Source organism: Phocoena phocoena, chromosome X, assembly GCF_963924675.1.
Source record: "Phocoena phocoena chromosome X, mPhoPho1.1, whole genome shotgun sequence".
NCBI classification, from domain to species: domain Eukaryota; kingdom Metazoa; phylum Chordata; class Mammalia; order Artiodactyla; family Phocoenidae; genus Phocoena; species Phocoena phocoena.
In genome coordinates, this window is record NC_089240.1 from 86636228 (window position 1) to 86647410 (window position 11183).

Sequence of the window (11183 nt, forward strand, 5' to 3'; positions counted from 1 at the left end):
GGGACCAATGGAAACACCTGGCAAACAGCACTACCGGATGATGGAATTGAGGCTCAGAGAGGTAAACTACTCGCCTAAAATCACATACGCAGTAAGTGACAGAGCTTCACTGGATTATTCTATCAAATACTTGACAAGTCGATGTCTGAGATTGCTTGTGTCTGAATCACCTTGATGAGGGAGGTCTCTAGCCCTGTTCAGGCACCCGACTTAGTTGGTCAGCTGGGGGACTGCGGTAGCTGTTATATAGCTCCCTTTTACGCTTTCCCCTCGGCAACGTTATTTCGGAAGGAAAGTGGGTTCTTGCAAATGACTCTGACTCTTCCTATACACCGTACGTAGACCACATGCCCTTACTGCTCCCTTTAAAATGTGAATTTTTCCCTTTCATTGCTGGATTTTCCTGAAAACGAGTTGGTTGCCCGGCATTCTCCAAAGGTCACCAATAAGGTTCCTCTTTGTTGTTATTGTTGATGAGTGTCATTATGAACTCCTGGCTTTTGAACATGTTGGTGGGCTTCAAACCACTGTTATGTGGTGTTGAGAAGAGGAGTGAAATGATTTGACTTGCTCTCTGCTGCTGGGTTGAAAAGAGACAGGTAAGGGAGCCAGGATGAAAGCAGAGGGGCCAGCTGGACAGCAGTACAGTCCAGGAGGTAGCTGTTGGTATCTTGGCCAGGGTGGTGGTAATGAAGGTGGTGAGAAGTGGCTGGCTTCCGGACATACTTTGAGAGAGGGGCCGAGAGAATCTCCTGACCAGTTGGATGTGGAGTGTGGGAGAAAGAGAGCACGCCAGGCCCCCTCCGAGGTTTGGGGACTGAGCAAGTGGCATTTGTGGGTCAAATGCCCTATCTGTGTTTCCTTTCACTTCCAGTGCCACACACGGAAAGTCCCAAGGTTGTGAGTAGCAGGATTGCCCTGACAGCGGGCCACACAGGGAAAGCGAGGGCTCCGCAGAGGAGTTCATCTGAGGCCTGGTCGTAATCACTCCATCGTGGAGTGATCAGCAGTGGGCGGATCTTTGCTCATAAGCGTGCCCTGAGACAACATGGAATAGTTAATGTACAAAAGGCACAGCACACAAACCTAGAGAACCTTAAGTATTACAACCCAAAGGAAGCTGGTTTGTAACAGTGTAATTACCATAATCCTCCCTCCTCACAAGCCACTAGTATGATTATCAGCTGGTTCACTGTTTCAGTGGAATGCGTTAAAAATAAAATACCCTTAGTGAATCCACGCATGGGAGAGAGAATTGATACGATCTTATTTCTGCAGGTGCTGAAAAACTTCCAAATCTTTTCCCATGGTGAATTAGATATGTTGGAGGGGAGAACTTGTGGGTGGAGGGGTGAACAGCAACACAACTGCTAGGAGTGAAGACAAGGTGAGATATAACCAGGACACTTTCTAAGCGTGGCTGTAGCTTCAGTATCCAGTGCAGTAGATGTCAGAGTAAAGAAAATGAGCAAGAGCCAAAGAGAGGCCTTACAGAATGGTGAAAGGATCAGTACACCAGGGAGACATAAAGTTCCTAAATGTGTACGCACCAAACAACAGAGCCTCAAAGTACACGAAGGAAAAACGGGTGGAGCTGAAAGGAGAAAGAGCCAGATCTATATTTATAGTGGGGACCTTCCACACCCACCTCCCTCTTAGCAAGTGACAGAATTACTAGAGAGAAAATCAGCAAGGATATAGGAGACCTGAATAACACAGTAAACTAACGAGATCTGCATGACATAAAGAGAACAGTCCGCCCACCAACAGCAGAGTACAGGTTTTTCCCCGAGGATCTCTGTAACATTCACCAAGTTAGACCATCTCCTCGACCATCAGACAAGCATCAGTAAATTCAGAAAGAATTGAGGGACTTCCCTGGTGGTGTGCTGGTTAAGAATCCGCCTGCCAGTGCAGGGGACAGAGGTTCGAGTCCCGGTCAGGAAGATCCCACATGCCACGGAGCAGCTAAGCCCGTGCGCTTCAACTACTGAACCTGCTCTCTAGAGCCCTTGAGCCACAACTACTGAGCCCGCGTGCCACAACTACTGAAGCCCACGTGCCTAGAGTCCAAGCTCCGCAACAAGAGAAGCCGCTGCAACGGGAAGCCCGTGCGCCACAACGAAGAGTAGCCCCCGCTTGCCGCAAGTAGAGAAAGCCCGTGTGCAGCAATGAAGACCCAACGCAGCCATAAATAAAGAAATAAAATTATTTAAAAACAACACTTGAAATCTCCCAGAGTGTGTTCCCTGGCCATGATGGAATCAAATTAGCCACCAGTAATAGAAAGCAAAAAGAAGAATCCCTAAACACTGGGAAATGGTGGTTGACACATCATTCCAGGTTATCATTCAAACCCTTGTTAGAAAAGGGCTGAAGTTAGGAAGAGTTGCCTGCTGAGCTGAAAGGTATTTCAGGCTGGCCCAATAGAGAGCTCTCTCTGGCTCTTTCCAACAGAGTATTGTTCAGGGCAAGGCTGGAGGGAGGGAGACAGTTCAGGAGGCCGTTACATCAGTGCCACCTGACATTAAAGCTCCAAGTGCACTGGCAAAGGAAGTCCAGCTAGCTTGTTGGTTGTTAGTGGAATCGGTTTGGCGGCTCATTGGATTTGGGAAGCACGAGAGAGGTATTGGTGTGGTTGCTGGAAAGTCCTGAGAGAAAGCAAGATTCGGGTGCCTTCCTGGTATATATATGACTGGTGTCCAGTCTAACCCATGGACGCATACACCTCGGTTCTTTATCAGTCCTGCTCCACTGTTTTAAAAGTTTCAACGCAGTTGTCCTCTCCTCCTTCTCCTCCCTCTTTGTCCTCCTTGTCGTCCTCTTCCTCATCCTGCTCCTCCTCGATTCTTCCCCTGATAGTGCCATCTGTCGGATAAGGCTGTCCTCTGTGGACAGGCAGAAGAGTGTCGTTTCTGAGGCTTGTGGGACTGGTCCCTTAGGCCAGGTTGGCACTTTGCCTGCCCTACCATGCTGTTAGCCTAAGACATGGTACGTGGGAAGTGGACCACAGATGTGTCTGCAAACTTGTATTTTTGTTCCTCTTTTCAGAATACGGTGGTGGTGGTAGATCACCTCAAGGAAGAAAGAAAGGTTGGAGTTATTTCCCAGGTAATTCTGGTGAGAGGAGCCCTCACTGTGAACATGATAGATGTAAGCCTCAGCCCTCACACCTCCAGGAGGATGATGGAAACGTGGTGAAGAGGGATGTCCAGGAGGACCCCGAAGTAAGACAGTAAGTGGCCAGGCAGCAGGGTTTGTGCACAGCAGCCCCTGGACTATGCACCTCTCTCACGCTCCGTGGACTTGTTTTTCTTCTCTCACTGCAAAACTGAAGCATGCTAGAAGTGAAATAATGGTTGAGCAATCCTAATTGCAGAGCCGGTGTCAAAGAGACGAGGGTGTACAGAAGACTTTCTTAGCACTTATGGCCACTCACCGTCCTTCTCTCCACATGCCCCCTGCAGCTCTCCCTGTACCATCCGAGGCAACAAGAGAGGAGTGAAATGGCACAGTGAAGGCCACATGCATACTACTGTGTGCAGAAACAGAAAACCTCAGGAGAGTGAAATGGGGGAGAACACACAAGATGGAACCCCAGGCAGCTGGTTCAGGGTCACAGTGAGTATCCTGAAAAACGTATGGAATGTGCAGGAGAGAAAAGGCAGGGGGAGTTGTGTTGGTCTCATGTAGAGATGCTGGTTTCTTTCCCTGGGGACAGTTTGTAATCTGTCCTTTTTATTACCAGGAGTTAACAGTCTTGTTCATCTAAGGGCAGGTTCAGAGAAGCAATGTAAAGGGAACAGGCTGACCGTGAGGAGAACGGAGGAGCCTGTCTCAAAGCAAAGGTGGAAACTACTGCCAAGGATATGGAGCAACTCCACATTGGAGGTCTCAGTTTGGCAAGCTGAGTGTGGGAGAGAGAGGGTCGAGACTCTGGAGACCTTGTCTGAGGGACAAGCAGTGTGTGCGCTTGGTAGGATCTCCTGGAAATTTATAAAAGGAAGATCATCTCTGACACCTTGATTATGTGGAAGAGAGTTTGACTGGAGAGAAAGAGTATTTAGGAAATCCATATTACGCACACCCATAAGAAATCATGCCAGTGGTCCCTTCTTTACAAGCCCTTTCAAGCTCAGTAGAAGGCCAGAAAAGAACAGGAAAAGGTTCGTCCTGCAGCCTAAATTCCCTGTTGTCTGTCCTCTCTCCCATGCCTTCTTTTCATCCTTAGATTCCTTGTGCGATAAAGTATGACAAGACATGGCTAATGAAGTCAATCCAGAGCCATTGCAGTGTCCCCTTCACTCCAGTGGACGTAAGAGAGGATGCCGAAGCGAGATGCGTGGGCACAGGGAAGGGGGAGAGAGAGAGACCTGGTTCAGCAGGGTCTGTTGGCTTCTGATACTATTGCTGTTGCATTCAATCCCTGTAGTTCCACTTTATGCGAAATGGGGCTCAGTTCTTTGTCCAGGAAGCTAGCACTGCCTCTGCATTGATGGATGTCAGCTACAAGATTCGTGACGAGGAGAGCCGAAAGGTGTGTCGAGGGCGTTACGTGTACCTCGTCCTGAGGAAGGAGTACAGGCCAGGGGCTGGTTGTCTTCTTTGGAACTAGAGTTCCTGGTGCTTACCCCACCTCTTCTTCCTGCAGATACCTGTCTTTGTCAGCCCCTCCGCTGTTCCCTACTCTGTGCGGGATAAGTTGAAGCCAGAAGAAATGGAGCAGCTAAAGGTAATGCAGACTCAAGGCGTGTTGTGAGGCAGTGCTCAGACCCACCTCTCCTTCCTCCAGACCCCCGTCCCCCTCGCCCCTGATTTCCCTGCAAGCACCACAGCCTCAGAGCGGCTCTCTCCATCTCTCCACAGCTGACCTTGAGCAAACGATTTGATGTCTCCCAGCAAGCTCTTGATCTCCAGAGGCTCCGCCTTGACACAGGTACGGCTGACAGCAGTAATTCTAGGGCGGGTGAGGGCAGAGGGGTCTTCCCGGAGGGAGACTTAGGGATGGTAACGCGGGGAGGGGCTGGTGCTGGCCTCACACCCCACTCAGCCATCCTATTTCCTCCCCTCTCCTTCCTGAAGACTTGGTGTGCTATGATATTGATATATTTCTGAATCGAAGAAACTGCATGGCTGCCACCCTGCAGGTCATCGAAAAGTATTTCCCTGAGGTGAGGCTGTAGGCCCATTGCTGGTATTAGGGTAGGGGGTGAAAGGGATGGGGTGGAGGGCAGATTTGTCTCCAAGGTCCTAGATAGTAACCTGCACTCTACCTCTTCTTGCCCCAAAGCTGTTGTCCTTGAACTTGAGCAGCAACAAACTGTACCAGCTGGATGGCCTGTCTGACATTACACAGATGGCCCCCACGGTCAAGATCCTGAACCTCTCCAAAAATGAGGTGAGAAGAGGGAGCCAGGTCAAAGTTGGGTTGAGAGTGGGGGGCGGGCATGTTAGTGGCCATCAGAGTGATGACAGGAGGCAGGTGAAGGTACCTGTGTGGGAGGGAGGGGTCTGGGGGTGCAGGGATCCAGATGTCCCTCTTTCCCTGGGATTCCTTTTCCCACTTCCGCGCCATATTTCTCAGCTGACCTCTGTGTGGGAGTTGAGCAAGATGCAAGGGCTGAAGCTTGAAGAGCTGTGGCTGCAAGGGAACCCATTGTGTGACACCTTCCCAGACCAGTCCACCTATGTAAGGTCAGTGTGAACACCCTGCCACCCTTCTTGGTGACCTTCACCCATGGGAGCCTAGACTATCTGTGACAGTGCCCCTTTGCCAAAGGTGGCAGCCCTGGTCTTCTGGGAGGATCACAGGCCCCACCTTCTGCTTTCTCTGTGCCTATCACCGGTGAGGAGTTTCCTTCCCCTGACCTGCTCACCTCTGCAGGCGCTCTGGGGTCTGTTTCCAGCTCTCTGCACCCAGCTATATTCCTGCAAGGCCTCCCAAGAGTGTGCCCCAGGAAGCAGGGCTTCTCCTCCTCACCAGGACCAGGAGAGACCAGCCTTGATCCAGATGCTGGCGCCCTGGACTGAGAAGGGCCCTCCAGTCCAGGGCCTCTTGCTGAGAGAAGCCTTCCTTCTTCGTGCTGAGATGGGGTTTGCCTCCCCCGTTCTGAGAGGGGCCCTCTTCCCCTTCCTCAAAAGGGATCCCCCCTCCTCTCCCATGTTGACATGGGGGCTTTCCTGTGCCATGCTGAGGGCTGAGGCCATGGGTGGCTGCTGTCATGACATCCATTCTGCTGGCCCAGTGCCAGGAGCTGGACCCTCCTTGGGAAAAAGCAGGGCTCCCTGAGTCAAGGGGCCAGACGTGGGCCCCCGCCAGTGATCAGAGGGCTTCCCGAGGCAGGAGTGGAAGGCAGAGGGCAGAGGTGGTAGAGGAGACAGAAGGACAGGCCTCTGAGGGGCACTTCCCATCCCTCCCTGCACATGTCACATCATTCCGCCTGGTCCTTCACAGGAGCCCTGGGCAGCCTGAGACAGGTATGATTCCTCAGATAAAGAACCAACTCAGACAGGTGCAGGGGTCATCGGGAGAGAAGACAGTGATCATCAGAGGGGGCCATGGATCCTCAGCCCCATACTGAGCTGGGACCTGACCCTTTCCTCTTTCTGAGGAAGATCTGCCCCCATGGCTGCTCGGTTTCCCATGCCCAAGTCTGGCTGAGCTCACACAGGTGACAAAGTTTCAGCTAGCATCCAGTGGGCCCCCAGCCCAACATGTGCATATTTTCCACTCCTACCCGGTGTGTTTGGGCGATTCTGGGGCAGGTGAAGAGCTGCAACCGGTGTGCCGTTTCCCCTTCCTTCTCTCTTCTTCCCTGACCCCGACCACGGGAGAGCTTCTTTCCCTTCCCTTTGTTGTCTCTCTTTCCCCTCTCTCTGTGCCCCTATGTCTCTCTCATCTCTCCCTTCCTACCTTCACTCCCTTTCTGTCTTCATCCCCTCCATCTCCCTCCCTGAGCCCCACCTCACTCACCTCGCGGGCCCAGCATCCTGGGCCATCCCTGGGGGGTGTCCGGGTCTTGCCAGAGTGCTGGACCCCCAGTGTGGTAGCAGAGCCCTGGGCTCCCACTCCATCCCCTCTTCTCCCCACAGCCTTCAGTGGGGCCCTGGAGGAAGGGAGGGAGGAGAAGGAAGCCCTGCAGCACGGGTTTGAAATGCTGGTCCCTGTGGCACTGGAGAAGGGAGTCCGAGTAGTCTGGGTGGGAGCTACGCAGGCAAAGGAGAGGAAAGGAGGGAGGGAAGGACTATTAATGTGAAGGTACTGAGAGAGATGAGGAGACAGTGCCTTTCAGACAGTAAGGTGACAGATGCTCAGTGCTCAACAGGCAAGTGGACCGAAAACCCTTAAAATCAGGAGCAGAGGTGGGCAAAGGGTGCTGCTGGATTGGCCAGAACACACTGATCTCTGTTTATGGTATTACTGTTTTAACTCAAAGGAAGCATTGCAACCTTGAACTATCAACCACCTGTTCTCTATTTTTGGTTTTGGACAGGGCCATCAGAGAATGTTTCCCGAAGTTGTTACGCCTGGTAAGTGCCTACGTAAATCATTGTCTCTTTCGAATGTCGGTGGCCTCTGCACCTGCCCTCAAGCCCTTTGGGTCTTGCCTAGATCACATATTAGCATCAGAACCTTAACCATTTTGGGGGACATGGTCTCCTGAAAATGACATGGATATACTTGCTGGAAAAATACCCATAAGTACACACACGCACACACACAAGTTGAATATAACACTAGAGACTTCCAGGACCTCATGATGAAGACATCCACTGTAAGCTTTCCCATGGAATTTCCCGGGCCCTTTCACACCTGACCTCTGACCCTCACCCTCCTGGGCCCATCCTTTTCCCGGATCATCCAGGGCCACTCCCCTGGTCTCCACTCCTGACTTCCTCTTCCCTTCTCCAGGATGGCCAGGAGTTACCGTCACCAGTGACCATTGACGTTGACACTCCCTACATAGTACAGCTCTGCAAGGTGAGGAAAAGGATCAAACAACATTTGGGGTGTTGCAGGGAGCCTTTATCTACTGCATAGTCTCAAGTGCCATTTGATTCCAGGGAAGCTGCTTTGTATCTGATAAGCTGAAGAGCCTAGTCCTGCAATTCCTGAAGCAGTAAGTACCTCAGGGAAGCTGAGCAAGGGAGGGAGGGCTAGGACAGGTGAGGCCACCTAAGCACAGGTCTGCTCAGGGGAGTGTTCAAGTCTCATTTGAGGTCCAGACCACAGAGATAGACTGTCTTCATTGCTCCTCCTTAGGTACTACTTGATCCATGACTATGGAGACAGACGGATTCTCGCGGGTGCTTATCACGAGGAGGCCTGCTTCTCCCTGACGATTCCCTTCTACCCCGAGGACCCAGCCCCGTGAGTATCACGGCACAGGCTGTGCTCCCGGGCCGTGTGGCTCCCCAGCAGACACAGGCCAGCTCCTGCAATCACCCACCACCCACTGTTGCTCTTTGTCTCCTAGAAGCAGCTTGTGCGAGTATTTCAAGGACAGCAGGAATATGAAGAAGCTCAAGCACCCCTGTGAGTGTGTGATGGGAAGACTGGGTGGGAAAGGGTGGTGAAGGGGTCAATCATAGGGCCCAGGGCGTGGCAGCCCCTGACCTTCGCTCGCTTCCCCTCCCCTCACAGACCTGCGGGTCCAGCTGCTGAAGCACACAAAACGTGTCATTGTGCACACCCTCTGTGTGTTGCCCAAGACTCAGCATGCCTTCAGCTCCTTCGTGGTGGACACGTGGTTCCAGACGGTGAGCGCCTGCTTCCTCCCTTGGGTGGGCCCGGGAAGCCGCAGGTGGGTGGGAGGTGGAGGTGGTGACTGGGCGCCTGGGCTCTTCCCTTTCAGAAAACGATGCTCTGCTTCTCCGTCAGTGGGGTGTTCAAGGCAGGTGAGTGTGTGTAGACCCCCAGCGCAGATGCCCCACTGCTGCCTCCCCCTGGCCAGGCTCACTCCCAGAACCACCTAGCTTCCCTGACCCCTTCCCTTCCCTTCCCCTTCTCTTCTCTTCCCTTCCCCTCCCCCTCCTGTCCCTTCCCTTCCCTTCCCTGCATTCCACTCCTACCCTCCCCACCTGCCCTCCCCCACCTCCCCTCCCCTCCTCTCCCCTCCCCTTCCCCACTGTGTTCTCCTGCCCTCAGACTTCCCACAGACAATCCAGGTCTGAGCTGTGTCCATGCCTGTCTGCCCTGCACACCCTGGGCTTTGGGGACACAGGCTGTGGCATTTGGTGGCTCTCAAACCAGATACTTACTCTGAGAACTTGGGCCGTTACTTAAGGTCTCAGTTTCCTCATTTGCAAAATGGGGTAGTAGTATCCACCTCTTGGGCGGCTGTGAAAAATGCATCCCGTGAACTTGTGTAGTGGTCGTCAGGGGCCCTGTCACTGGGCGCAGACTGCTCCTACAGTTGCCCTCCCCATTCCCGACACCCTGGCCCCCGTGAACAACTGCCCTCTCAGCATGAGTGTCCAGTCACACCCTGACTGGGGACCGCCGTGTGAGCGTGTACAGCACATGCAGCTGTAAGGGGTGCTGTTGTTTGTTTGCTGTTGAAGTGGAAGGAAGTTCTCAGGGCTGTGTGCGTGCCTTCACCCGGACCTTCATCGCTACCCCTGCCCGCTACGCCAGGTGAGAGCCCTGTTGTGGGCGGGAATGCCCATCCCCGCTTGGACTCAGGGGCGTGGGAATGTGGTGGTGCAGACCTTAGGTTTACTCAGTAATGTGGAAAGCCAGCAGGGAGATCCCAGGAGCAGTGTAGCCTAGTGGTTAGGAAGAGCGTGGGCTCTGGGATCGGCCTATGGGTTCTTTCCTTGACCCAACACTCACTCGCTGTGTGACCTTGGTCAATTCACATGACCTCTGTGTGACTCAGTGTTGTCTTCTGAGAATGGGGATCAGACTGTCCACTCCTTGCACTGTGGTAAAGGGTAAATGCGAAATTGCCCCTGGGTTGGGGATGAACCTATAAACCAAGTGAAGGTGGTAGACAGTCCCTCCAAAGGTGGACTCTGCGGGGAGGGGCGGAGGTACCAGTCAAGGAACCTGGGAGACAGAAACGGGAGGCGCGTGGAAGGAATCTGGTTGCTGAGTGCCAGTGGGAGCAGAGTCAGTGTTGGGGGTGTGGGTGTGCATCCATCAGTTGTCTGAGGGCCCATTTTTCCTTCAGTCTGTGCATCGTGAATGACGAGCTGTTTGTGAGGGATGCCGACCCCAGTGAGACCCAGAGTGTGTTCTCCACCCCACTGTCTACACCCACCTCCAGCTCCATGCACCCCTCTCCCAGCAGCAGCAGAACATTATGCAGGCATCCTCCACCCCATCTGAGATGAACCGCTAGTGGTCTCAGAAGTGAGTGCTGGGGTTGCATGGGGATAGGAGGGAGCTGGGAGGAGTAGAGGAGTGATTAATGGGAACTTGAAGGTAATTTGTTTTCCTTGTTTATTTCAGTCATTTTTAATCTGAACATTTCATCCGTGGTACATATAACGCTACCTAGTTATTTTGAGCAGCCTTGTATTATTTTTATTAATTTCATGGATGCTGCTTCTGTATTAACAGACAGTTGGGTGTTCAGGAGTGTGCATGAGGTTCATTCCACCGTATATGTCACAGTGTATGTGGAAGGGAAAAATATCATTACTCCAAAACATACCTCCCAGAGGTAACCGTTGAATGTTTTCACCTTCATCATATCTTCCTGTAAGTTTGCTTACGTAGGTGTTTACATATTTATTATGCACGTTTATATATTTCTATATTTATCTACAGAAAATGAGATCTCATCATGAGAGGGAGAGAGAGAAGGAAATAGAGAGACTGAGACAATGAGAAAGAGAGGCTTGTAGCTGAATGGGGAAGAGGGGTCCAAGGAGGAATTATTTAATCTTCAGTGCCTTGAAACTTGAGCAAGTTAACAGCTAATGTGAAGGAGCCATCTCAGCTCATTTTTAACTCTTAAATTTGCCCATATATTAATTTTCCTTCTTATCCTATTTCTACTACAGAGCTAATGAGACACCTCAAATGGAATAGTATAAATTTTAAGCGGAATATATATTTAGTTATTAGTGAATGAAAGAAGGGACAATCGTATTTCAGTGAAATGGTAGTACTTTTTAGGTTTTTGTGTCACAGGGAGGCAGCAGATGGTTGAAACTGTGGTGTGACGTGGCTG

The 11183-nt window shown here is 51.9% G+C and overlaps 1 pseudogene; it reads left to right on the top strand.

Annotated features, from left to right (window-relative positions):
* The first annotated feature begins 3170 nt into the window (after positions 1–3170).
* LOC136142200 (nuclear RNA export factor 2-like) lies at positions 3171–10346 on the top strand (annotated as a pseudogene).
* Positions 10347–11183: the final 837 nt, after the last annotated feature.